At 42.9% G+C, this 12,263-nt stretch overlaps 1 protein-coding gene and 1 long non-coding RNA gene across 6 annotated transcripts in view; one reads left to right on the top strand and one right to left on the bottom strand.

Moving 5' to 3' along the window:
* ZNF704 (zinc finger protein 704) overlaps positions 1 to 12,263 on the top strand; it is a 256,382-nt gene that overhangs the window by 163,175 nt on the left and 80,944 nt on the right. The window lies entirely within an intron of this gene.
* The window catches only part of LOC121820343 (uncharacterized), a 29,975-nt gene that overhangs the window by 6,917 nt on the left and 10,795 nt on the right, over positions 1 to 12,263 (bottom strand). For 3 of the 4 annotated variants that reach the window (XR_006060843.2, XR_009594969.1, XR_009594970.1), the window contains one exon: positions 7,045 to 11,996. This is a non-coding gene — a long non-coding RNA (uncharacterized LOC121820343). Of the gene's footprint in view, positions 1 to 7,044; positions 11,997 to 12,263 lie in introns of those variants that run through there. The other variant, XR_006060845.2, reaches the window with a different exon arrangement.

Below are 12,263 nucleotides of genomic sequence, written 5' to 3'. Positions count from 1 at the left end.
ATTTCCTTCTCCAATGCATGAAAGTGAAAAGTCAAAATGAAGTCGCTCAGTCGTGTCCGACTCTTAGCGACCCCATGGACTGCAGCCCACCAGGCTCCTCCATCCATGGGATTCTCCAGGCAAGAGTACTGGAGTGGGGTGCCATTGCCTTCTCCAGAGTCTCCAAGGAAGTTTGAAAACTATCAGTGCCCCAGGCCCACCCTAGGAATTCTGACTTAATTACTGTGGGAAGGAGCCGGACATCTGGACAAGGAGGTCCAATGTGTGTAAGGTAAGGGGGATACAGGGTTAGACTGATTCTCTTTCTTTCGTATTTATTTTTTAAATTAATTATTTTAATTGGAGGCTAATCACGTCACAGTATTGTGGTGGTTTTTGCCATACATTGACATGAATCAGCCATGGGTGTACGTGTCCCCCATCCTGAACCCCCCTCCCACCTCCCTCCCCAACCCATCCTTCCAAGTTGTCTCAGAGCACCGGTTTTGAGTGCCCTGCTTCATGCATCAAGCTTGCACTGGTCATCTGTTTTACATACGGTAATATACATGTTTCAGTGCTATTCTCTCAAATCATCACTCTTTTGCCTTCTCCCACAGAGTTCAAAAGTCTGTTCTTTACATCTGTGTCTCTTTTGCTGTCTCATATATAGGGTCATCATTACCATCTTTCTAAATTCCATATATATGCGTTAATATACTCTATTAGTGTTTCTCTTTCTGACTTATTTCACGCTGTATAATAGGCTCCAGTTTCATCCACCGCATTATAGCTGACTCAAATGTGTTCTGGTTTTTATAGCTGAGTAGTATTCCATCGTGTATATGTATCACAACTACCTTATCCATTTGTCTGCTGATGGACATCTAGGTTGCTTCCATGTCCTGGCTATTGTAAACAGTGTTGTAATGAACACTGGGGTACAAGTGTCTCTTTCAATTCTGGTTTCCTTGGTGTGTATGCCCAGCAGTGGAATTGCTGGATCATAAGGCAGTGCTATTTCCAGTTTTTTAGGGAATCTCCACACTGTTCTCCATAGTGGCTGTACTAGTTTGCATTTCCACTAACAGTGTAAGAGGGTTCCCTTTTCTCGACACCCTCTCCAGCATTTATTTTTTGTAGACTTTTGGATTGCAGCCATTCTGACTGGTGTGAGATGGTACCTTATTGTGGTTTTGATTTGCATTTCTCTGATAAGGAGTGATGTTGATCATCTTTTCATGTGTTTGTTAGCCATCTGTATGTCTTCTTTGGAGAAATGTCTGTTTAGTTCTTTGGCCCAGTTTTTAATTGGGTTGTTTATTTTTCTGGTATTGAGCTGCATGAGCTGCTTGTGTATTTTGGAGATTAATTCTTTGTCAGTTGTTTCATTTGCTGTTATTTTCTCCCATTCTGAAGGCTGCCTTTTACCTTGCTTTTAGTTTCCTTTGTTGTGCAAAAGCTTTTAAGTTTAATTAGGTCCCATTTGTTTATTTTTGTTTTTATTTCCACTACCATGGGAGGTGGGTCATAGATGATCTAACTGTGATTTATGTCAGAGAGTGTTCTGCCTACATTTTCCTCTAAGAGTTTTATAGTTTCTGTAGACCAACTTTATAAGGTGGGAGTCTTCTGCCACTGCAAAGTGGGGAACCTTTCTGGAAAGTAGAACCTCTCTGGGACCTCTGCCCTCACCCCTCCCTGGGCCTCATACTCCCCTGTCACCCTGCATCCCCCAAAACAGAAGCCTGAAGCCACTATAGAGGGCCAACGAGCGTGCCACTCTAATTCAAACACCAAAGTTGCCACCCTGAATGAGTTACTGCCTGGGAATATTGTCCCCAAATGCTGTGCCCTCAGGAACCCATTCTGAAGCCCCAGTGGGGTCTCAGTGCCCCTCTCATGAGAAAAATAATAAAATGTCCACTTTGAGGAGTGTAAAAATATGCACCTTAGACATTATTGAAAACAAAGGACGGGGCAATTTAATTCACATCTTGTGTGGCCTTCATAAATTAATAGTGATCCCAAAAATGCATGCTGCACTTCTGCCCAAGAGAGCAGGGGAGTGAATTATTCTTTCATGATATTAGCTCATTCTCTGTTTTATCTGATAGACAAGAGTACCTGAATGCAGGGTATACTTTTTTGGTGTGTATTTTAATGAGTAATTTAGTTTGATGAGTCAGAATTTGGGGCTTTGCAGGCAAGAAATATGATCAGCATGCATCCGTAATTTTTTTCATCTTACAAATCACTATTGTTTCCATGGAGTCCGTTGAATTGATGAATATTAAATCTGACTGCTCCTTGTGTGCATGGAGGCAAAATGGCAGAAAAGAAAGATCAGTGGTAATAGAGAGGTTTCGTGTTAAAATATATACTTACTGAAATATCACAGACCTGGCCCTCTCAGCCTCCTGTCACCATCCCCTTGATGTGACCTCAAATGGGAACTGTATGTTATTCACAATTGTGCTTTGTGAGGCAACATCCATCAAATGGAAACCAGTGGTTGATAAGAGAAACACAGTTCTAGAGCCCTCGTTTCTTGCAGAAAACTGATGATGTAAATATGTGAAGCCAGGAAGAAATAGATCAAAGATACTCAGAGGAGGCCAGAGAAGATCAATAACAGCATCCAATAATCTCATGGAAAGAGATTGTCTAAAGATACCAAGAGCTCCCAGACAACCACTAATACCCTCTTAGCCTCTTGGGAGTACTCAATGACCCATTAATCAAGAAGGAATTTAAAAACAAAATTGAAGAAAAGAAAAAAAATGCTTGATAGTGAACTTTAAAACAGTCTCATGGGAACCCTCCTACACTGTTGGTAGGAATGTAAATTGGTACAGTCTCTATGGAAAACAGTGTGGAAGTTCCTTAAAAAACTAAACATAGAGATACCATATGATCCAGTAATCTCATTTCTGGGCATATATCCAGAGAAAACCATAATTTTAAAAGATACATGCACCCCAGTGTTCATTGCGGCACTATTCGCAATAGCCAGGACATGGAAGCAACCTAAATGCACATCAGCAGAGGAATGGATAAAGACGTGGTACATATACACACTGGAACATTACTCAGCCACAAAAAAGAACCAAATAATGCTATTTGCAGCTACAGAGATGGACCTAAAGATTGTTATATTGAGTGAAGTAAGTCAGACAGAGAAAGACAAATATCATATGGTATCACTCACATGGGAAATCTTAAAAAATGATGCAAAGGAACTTATTAACAAAGTAGAAATAGAGTCACAGATATAGAAACCAAGGGGGAAAGGGTGAGGGAAAGATAAACTGGGAGATTGGGATTAACATACACACACCATTATATATATAATAGATAATTAATAAGAAACTACTGAGGAGAGTTTGGGGGGAGAATGGATTTATGTATATGTATAGCAGAATCCCTTCGCTATTCGCCTGAAACTGGCTATGAAAAGTCGTTCAGTCGTGTCTGACTCTTTGTGACCCCATAGCCTGTAGCCTACCAGGCTCCTCTGTCCATGGGATTTTCCAGGCAATAGTACTGGAGTGGATTGCCATTTCCTTCTCCAGGGATCTTCCCAACCCAGGGCTCAAACCCGGGTCTCCCGCATTGTAGACAGACGCTTTACCATCTGAGCCACCAGGGAAGTTCTAACTGGCTATACCCCAATACAAAATAAAGTTTTTTTAAAAACCTACCATATAGCACAGGGAACTCTACTCAATACTCTGTAATGACCTATATGGTAAATATATGCTTGCATGCTAAGTCGCTTCAATCACATCCCACTCTTTTCAACCCAAGGCTGTAGCCCAGCAGGCTCCTCTGTCCATGGAATTCTCCAGGCAGGAATAATGGAGTGGGTTACCATGCCCTCCTTCAGGGGATCTTCCCAACTCAGTGATGGAACCCATGTCTTTTATGTCTCCTGCATTGGCAGGTGGGTTCTTTACCACTAGCACAACCTATATGTATATACATATATATTGCCACTTTTTTAGATTCTTTATATATATAGATAGATAGATTTTATATATATGTAAATGTATGCATAACTGATTCACCTTACTGTACAGACAGTACAACATTGTAAATCAACTACACTCCAATAAAAATTAATTTTTTTAAGATACCCCATGAACAAGAACCTACAGAAGAGGCCAAACTTTTGAACTGTACAGAAATGTTCCTTGATTCCCACCTTTGTTCAACTCTGATTTGCTGGATGCCTCAGGCATTGTTTTCAGCTCTAGCAAAAAAGTTGCTTTCCTTCAGGGTTGATAGACCTTCATCTCAGAGGGGATAGAGGTTTAGGAAAAGGTTTTCCCCCTGGTGCCTCTTATTTGCATCAGCTACAGTAGGACTCTGAAGTCAAACATCATTCTCTATTGACTCTACAGACTTCCCACAAAGTGACTTTTTTGACAGAGAAGAAGAACTCTGTTGTTGTGGCTGCCAGTGAAACAATTTGGACCAAAACTCCAGACACGAATTATTTATCCAAGAAAAATCGGCAGCAGAGTTATCAGGCCCTCTCTAATAATAACGAGTTGCAGGAGTCATTTTAGAATTGCAGTGTATTCTTTAGAATCTGAAGCAGGACCCTGCTGTGTGAGGCTCATGGCCCAGCCATCTCTACCATGTGCTCCTGTGAGTGGCGCCAGAGAGGCTGTGTCCTCCTTCATGTCTGCATCAGATACAAGGAAGGCCCTTCTCAACGTGTACTACTTTCTAAAATGAACCTTGAGCAATGACATTTAGACATAACTGGCTTCTAAGATGATAGTGGACACATAATTGTAACTCAAAGCAATTGTAATTTAAAGAGATTTCCCTAAATGATCCAGGCTTCCCAGGTGGTGAAATTGGTTAAGAATCCACCTGCCAATGCAGGAGACACAGATTTGACCCCTGAGTCAGGAAGATCCCCGGAGGAGGAAATGGCAACCCACTCCAGTATTCTTGCTTGGAGAACCCCATGGAGAGAAGAGCCTGGAGTTGGCCACGACTGAGCATGCATGCATGCATCCTCCCTAAATGATCCATAACCAAAGAAGCTCACTATTTGAAAGTATCTTGTTTGTTAGCTTACTTCTGTATTATCTGCCTCCTCTGTGCCTCTTCCATGAGAGTGGGTTCTTGTCTTCTTCACCAGCATAGACTGGTAGCCTGATAAGAACTTCATTAAATATTCCATGACTGAGCTGAATAACTGATGATATAGACGATATAAACCTGGGAGGGACATCAGGCTCCATATGCCAAAGCTCTCAGCTTAGTGGAATGACCAGCTGAACTGACAAGGTGACATTTAAGAGCAATAAAGATGAAGTCTCTTATCAGGGCCCCCATTTCCATCTGTGCAAGAGAAGGATGGGGGAAGCTTGGCTTAAGAGCAACACATGTGAAACACTTACAGGAGTTTATGGACAATAAACTCAGTATTAGTCAACAGTATGAAGAGAAAATGGCCAGTATCATTACTAGAAATGAGTCCCCCATTTTGGTCAATTGATTTGCCACAAGAGGGCCAAGATAATTCAAGAACTGTGTTTTCAACAAATCATGCTAAGACAAAGTGTCTACATGCAGAAGAATGAAGTTAGACCCAAGACTCAATCATATTAAAAAATTTAAACTCAGAATGGCTAAGATCAAATGTAAGAGGTAAAACTATGAAACTTAGAAGGAAACACAGAGGTAAAGTCCATAACCTTGAGTTAGGCAATGTCTTCTTAAGAATGACAACAAAAACACAAGTGACAAAAGAAAATTAGATGCATTCAGTTCAGTTCAGTTCAGTCGCTCAGTGTGTCCGACTCTTTGCGACCCTATGAATCGCAGCACGCCAGGCCTCCCTGTCCATCACCAACTCCTGGAGTTCACTCAGACTCACGGCCATTGAGTCGGTGATGCCATCCAGCCATCTCATCCTCAGTCGTCCCCTTCTCCTCCTGCCCCTAATCCCTCCCAGCATTAGAGTCTTCTCCAATGAGTCAAGTCTTCGCATGAGGTGGCCAAAGTACTGGAGTTTCAGCTTTAGCATCATTCCTTCCAAAGAAATACCAGGACTCATCTCCTTCAGAATGGACTGGTTGGATCTCCTTGCAGTCCAAGGGACTCTCAAGAGTCTTCTCCAACACCCCAGTTCAAAAGCATGAGTTCTTTGGCTCTCAGCTTTCTTCACAGTCCAACTCTCACATCCATACACGACCACAGGAAAAACCATAGCCTTGACTAGACGGACCTTTGCTGGCAAAGTAATATCTCTGCTTTTGAATATGCTGTCTAGGTTGGACATAACTTTCCTTCCAATGAGTAAGCGTCTTTTAATTTCATGGCTGCAGTCACCATCTGCAGTGATTTTGGAGCCCCCCAAAATAAAGTCTGACACTGTTTCCACTATTTCTCCATCTATTTCCCATGAAGTGATGGGACCAGATGCCACGATCTTAGTTTTGGCCTTCATCAAAGTTAAACACTAAGTCCACAGAATGAGAGAAAATATTTTCAAATCATATACCTGATACTGGTCTAATATCCAGAATTTAGAAAAGCTCTAAAACTCAATTATAAAAAGACAATTAAAAAAAAAAACTTAAATAGACACTTTTTAAGAAAGATATGCAAATGGAAAATGAGCGCATGTAAAGATATTCGACATCAGTAGTCACTGCTGCTGCTAATTCACTCAGTCGTGTCTGACTCTGTGCGACCCCATAGACGGCAGCCCACCAGGCTCCCCCGTCCCTGGGATTCTCCAGGCAAGAACACTGGAGTGGGTTGCCATTTCCTTCTCTAGTAGTCACTAGGGCAAGGCAAATCAAAGTGACTTTGTACCCACTATGATGGCTGTTATCAAAGAGATAGATAACAACAAGTGTTGGAAAGGGTGTAGAGGAATTGGAACCTTCATATGTTACTGGTAGAATTATAAAATGGTGCAGCCACTGTGGAAAACATTTTGTCAGCTCTGCAGAAGGTTAACCATGGAATTACCATATGACCCGGCAATTCCACTCCTAAGTATACACCAAAGAGAATTAAAACACATGCACAAACACTTGTATGTCTTTTATTTTTATATTCATGAAAACATTATTCATTATATCCCCAAGTTAAAAAGAACACAAAAACCCATCAACTGATGAATGGATAAAGAAAATGTGATATATCCATACAATGGAATATTATTCAGCAATAGAAAGCAATGAAGTATTGATACAGGTTACAGCATAGATGAAGCTTGGAAATATAAACATGAAAGTAAAACGCTAAGTCAAAGAAGCCAGTCACAAAACGTCACATCTTGTTCAACATCATTAGTCACTAGGGTAAGGCAAATCAAGGTGATTTCACACCCATCAGCCCATTTATGTGAAATGTCCAGAAGAGACAAGTATATACAGGAAACAGATTAGTGGTTGCCAGAAGGTGGGAAATAAGCAGTGACTGCTAATAGGTATGAGGTTTCTTCGGGGGATGATGCAAATGTTCTGGAAGTGGGAGAATTCTCTTGAGAGTCCCTTGGACTGCAAGGAGATCAAGGAGTCAATCCTAAAGGAAATCAACCCTGAATATTCATTGGAAGGACTGATGCTGAAGCTGAAGCTTCAATACTTTGGCCACCTGATGTGAAGAACTGACTCATTGGAAAAGACCCTGATATGGGAAAGGTTGCAGGCAGGAGAAGGGGATGACAGAGGGTGAGATGGTTGGATGGCATCACTGACTCAATAGACATGAGTTTGAGCAAACTCAGGGGGATGGCGAAGGACAAGGAAGCCTGGCATGCTGCAGTTCATGGGGTCGCAAAGAGTCAGACATGACTTAGCGACTAAACAATAACGACTGCATAACTCTGTAGACATAATAAAAACCACAAAAAAATACTGAATTTTACACTTTAAAAGCATAAATTTTGTGATATATAAATCATACCTTAATAAAGGTGTTATTGGGCTTCCCAGGTGGCGCTAGTAGTTAAAAAAAAAAAAAAAAAAAAAACACCATAAAACCTTCCTGCCGATGTAAGAGACTTACGTAAGAGGCTCAGGGTTTGATTCTTGGGTCGGGAGGATCCCCTGGAGGAGTGCATAGCATTCCACTTCAGTATTCTTGCCTGGAGAATCCCATGAACAGAGAAGCCTGGGGGCTATAGTTCATAGGGTTGCAAAGAGTGGGACATGACTAAAGCAACTTAGCATGCATACACACACACAAAGCTACGATTTAAAAAATGCGGGGGGAGGGCGGTGTGAGGAGGGTTTCCCCAGAACAAGGTCCCTTTCATAGAGCACTTGTCACTTCCTGCCTGAAATATGAATTCAGTCCTGGGCACATGGGACAGAAGCAAAGTAAAACTGTGTCACCAGTGGAAAGCAGTTAGGACATTTAGACTTGTTCTGAGCAAAACAATGAGGACATATCAAATGCTTAACTTGTTAGGACACAGTTCTTCAAATTTGCGTGATGTTTATGTGGGAGAGAAATCAGAACCGTGCTCTGATATCCTGGTACACTGAGTTGCCTAAGGAAACGGCTGGTGTTGCCTCAGCACGAAGGAGAACTTTCTTTCTGAACTGTCTGAATGAAGACAGAGTTTCCTCTGAGCATGAGGAGTTCCTCACTGTGAGAGCAAGGAGTCAGAGTTCATGTGGTCAGGATGCTACGGAAGGCCAAGGACGGCTTCAGATGACTGGTTGGACTGGCTGACCCTGAGATAGTTTTCCTATGAGTGGATTCTATCATCTAATCCTGGGAAACTCCTGCAGGTTGTAACTGATCTCTCAGCTCTCATATGCCTGGAAATCCGTGATACTTTTTTCCCCCCAAGTGCATTTATTACTCACAGTTTCGCACTATCACATGTACCAATGTTTTTGTCTATTTGACATGAGCTTAAAATATCTTCTTAAATCTATCCTTATCAACCAAAAGTCAGGATCATCGGCAAGTCCAAATGTTTTTCTGTACCCTCGTCCAGATCATTTATAAAATGATCCAAGCAGCATCTTGGCAGAGTCGTGGTTGTTAACATGTCTCCGTGCAGAGAGGTACCCATTCATTGCCACCTTGTCTCCTGTTTCTAAACTGGTTCTCTGTTCATGACAAGGCTCCCTCAATCCTCTGGTAACTCTACTGTTTAAAAATAGTCTATAAGGTGGAATTGTATTAAAGGCACTTTTAAAGACTAAAGCTTTTTTCAAAAAAAAGAAAAAGACTAAAGGGGCTGCTTCAATGTATTTCCCGTTGCAGTTTGAAGTGGTTTGGAAGCTGTGTGTGGTCTAACCCACTATCGCTAAATGTCAGTAGGGAAGATGGAGGGCTGTGAGCTATTACCTCACTGCCTCCCCTCTATGTGCATATTTCTCTTCTGAAGAATTTATCAATATGATAGGTGAGTCAGGTATAAATTGCTTTTGTAGAAGTTCTATCATTTGCTCAGTGTCTGTGGCCCCACGCTTTCACTTTCACCAACATAAAAGATAAAAAATCTGAGCCTCAGTAGTTGTAGGTTTCCACAATCCCCTGGGACTCCTTATAAAATTATATTCTGCCCTTTAGCACAGGGCTATTTAAAGACAGATTATATGTTTTGAGCTCTGTAGGTTCTTTCTTAAGTTTCTTTAAAACAGTTTTTAAGCTGCTGGAGGCTGCGGATCAATTTCAAGCAATCTATCAATTCACTGAAATAATATAAAAATCTTGTGCTCGTGTATATATTCATTCTTCTTTCCTGATTCACACTTTACACCTGCCCTGCCATTCACAGTGGGTTTCTCTGTTCTTCTTTGTATGTGACCAAAGCATCATTAGTCCCACTACCATGAGATTGTTGCTGTTTGCTACCATTCACTTCTGTTGCCACTGCTACTGCTGCTAAGTCACTTCAGTCGTGTCCGACACTGTGCGACCCCATAGACGGCAGCCCACCAGGTTCCCCTGTCCCTGGGATTCTCCAGGCAAGTACACTGGAGTGGGTTGGCATTTCCTTCTCCAATGCATGAAAGGGAAAAGTGAAAGTGAAGTTGCTCAGTCGTGTCCAACCCTCAGCGACCCCATGGACTGCAGCCCACCAGGATCCTCCGCCCATGGGATTTTCCAGGCAAGAGTACTGAAGTGGGGTGCCACTGCCTTCTCCGCTTGCCACTGCTGCTGCTATCAAAACTGTCACTGTCTTCAGTACTGTTGTCAGTTTCTATCTTCCCAGTTGCTTATAGTCTCTGACATCTGTCACTAGAAAGCTGGAACATACGCAGCTCGGGAAGTGATTCGGATTGTGGCCGAAAGTACACAAGGAACCAGCACTGGAGGTACAGGGAGAATGGTGTTCCTCCTGGCCTAAGACTCTGGGCCTTGCCTGGCAATGCTGCTGTGCACCCCAAGTTCCCCAAGGTGGGCCCTTTCCCTCCCTGCTACCAGGCTGGCTCAGCTTGAACAGTGAGCGTGCCACTGGTCTCCAGCTTGTGGGCAACTGCACTCACATGTCTGCCACCCTGTCCACTTGAGGTCTTATGCACCTCTTTCCCTAGCATACTGCGTAGAAACACTGTCTTAGCTCAGGCTGTGGAATATCATATTTATAAGCAATATAGAGACCCAGGTTAGATCCCTGGGTCAGGAAGATCCCCTGGAGAAGGGAATGGCTACCCACTCCAGTATTCTTGCCTGGAGAATTCCACCATTATAACCTCCTCTAAACCAAAGTACATCCAAATGCTGTACCTCCTAATACCATCACACTGAATTTGGGGAGGACACAGACACTCAATCAGAAACACATATGGTGGTGTCCCCCTGCCTGGATGGGAATCCAGTACCCACCTCTTACTTTCCATTACCTCTCTGTGCCTCGGTTTCCTCATCCCTAAAAATGGAGGTAATGATAATATTGGCCTCATAGACTTATTTTGAGGATTAACTGAGTTTATGAAAGTAAAGGTTGGAGCAGTAGCTGGCATATAGCAAATGCTGCATAAGTGTTAACTATTGTGATTTATTTAAGGAGGTAGGTTATACCCTGGATTTGACCCAGTAGGACCACAATCCAAAGGAGTTATAACAAAGGGAAGTGAAAGTGAAAGTCACTCAGTTGTGTCTGACTCTTTGTATCCCATGGACTGTATAGTCCATGGAATTCTCTAGGCCAGAATACTGGAATGGGTAGCCTTTCCCTTCTCCAGGGGATCTTTCCAACCCAGGGATCAATCCCAGGTCTCCTGCATTGCATGCGGATTCTTTACCAGCTGAGCCACAAGGGAAGCTCAAGAATACTGGAATGGGTAGCCTTTCCCTTCTCCAGGGCATCTTCCCAACTGAGGAATCGAACCAGGGTCTCCTGCATTGCAGGCAGATTCTTTACCAGCTGTGCTATTAGGGAAGCCCCTAATGCTTGGGTAAATATCAGTGATCTCTGGACAGTTTTGGAGACAGGAAAGCCTTCCAGATGCTTTATTTAACTTGACTATCTTTTTCCTGTGTACCATGTTTTGCTGTTGTCCAGTTGCTAACTCACGTCTGACTCTTTGCAACCCCATGGACTGTGGCATGCCAGGATCCCATCCTTCACCATCTCCCGGAGTTTGCTTAGATTCATGTCAATTGAGTTGGTGATGCCATTCAACCATCTTATCCTCTGTCACCCGCTTTCTCTTTTTGCCTTCAATCTTTCCCAGCATCAAGGTCTCTTCCAAGGAGTCAGCTGTTTGCATGAGGTGGCCAAAAAATTGGGAGCTTCAGTTTCAGCATCTGTTCTTCCAAAGAGTGTTCAGGGTTGATTTCCTTTAGGATTGACTTGTTTGATCTCCTGGCATCCAAGGGACTCTCAAGAGTTTTCATCAGGACCACAGTTCGAAAAGCATCAGTTCTTTAGTGCTCAGCCTTCTGAACCATGACAGCAAGTATAACCCGTACCTCATCAGGAAAACACAGGCACACAGCTGGTCCTCCAGGAATGTTTCCCAAGGAAGCTGAGGAAGGTGTCCAACTAGGGGGTTTTTGAGTTTTGTCTGAAAGAAACAAGATCCCTGTGTTAAACTGCATAGTCGCCAAAAAGAAACAGTACTTGTGGAGGGCATGGAAGTACACCACTCAGATCTCCTTTAAAAGAAGCTGCAGCTGTGGGGAACACAGTTGCCAGCCAGCCTCTTGAAGCCACTCTTTTGAATCTGCTGCAGCTGGTAAGACCACGCTTCCCCTGGGCTGCCCTCCTCCAAGGACCTGGCACAACAGGGCTTCTAGAGGTGGGCCATTCTGCCTGACCTGGGGCTCCTCTA

The sequence above is a fragment of the Ovis aries genome, chromosome 9 (assembly GCF_016772045.2).
Source record: "Ovis aries strain OAR_USU_Benz2616 breed Rambouillet chromosome 9, ARS-UI_Ramb_v3.0, whole genome shotgun sequence".
NCBI classification, from domain to species: domain Eukaryota; kingdom Metazoa; phylum Chordata; class Mammalia; order Artiodactyla; family Bovidae; genus Ovis; species Ovis aries.
Note: the sequence above shows the minus strand (reverse complement) of the source record. Positions and strands in the feature narration are given on the sequence as shown.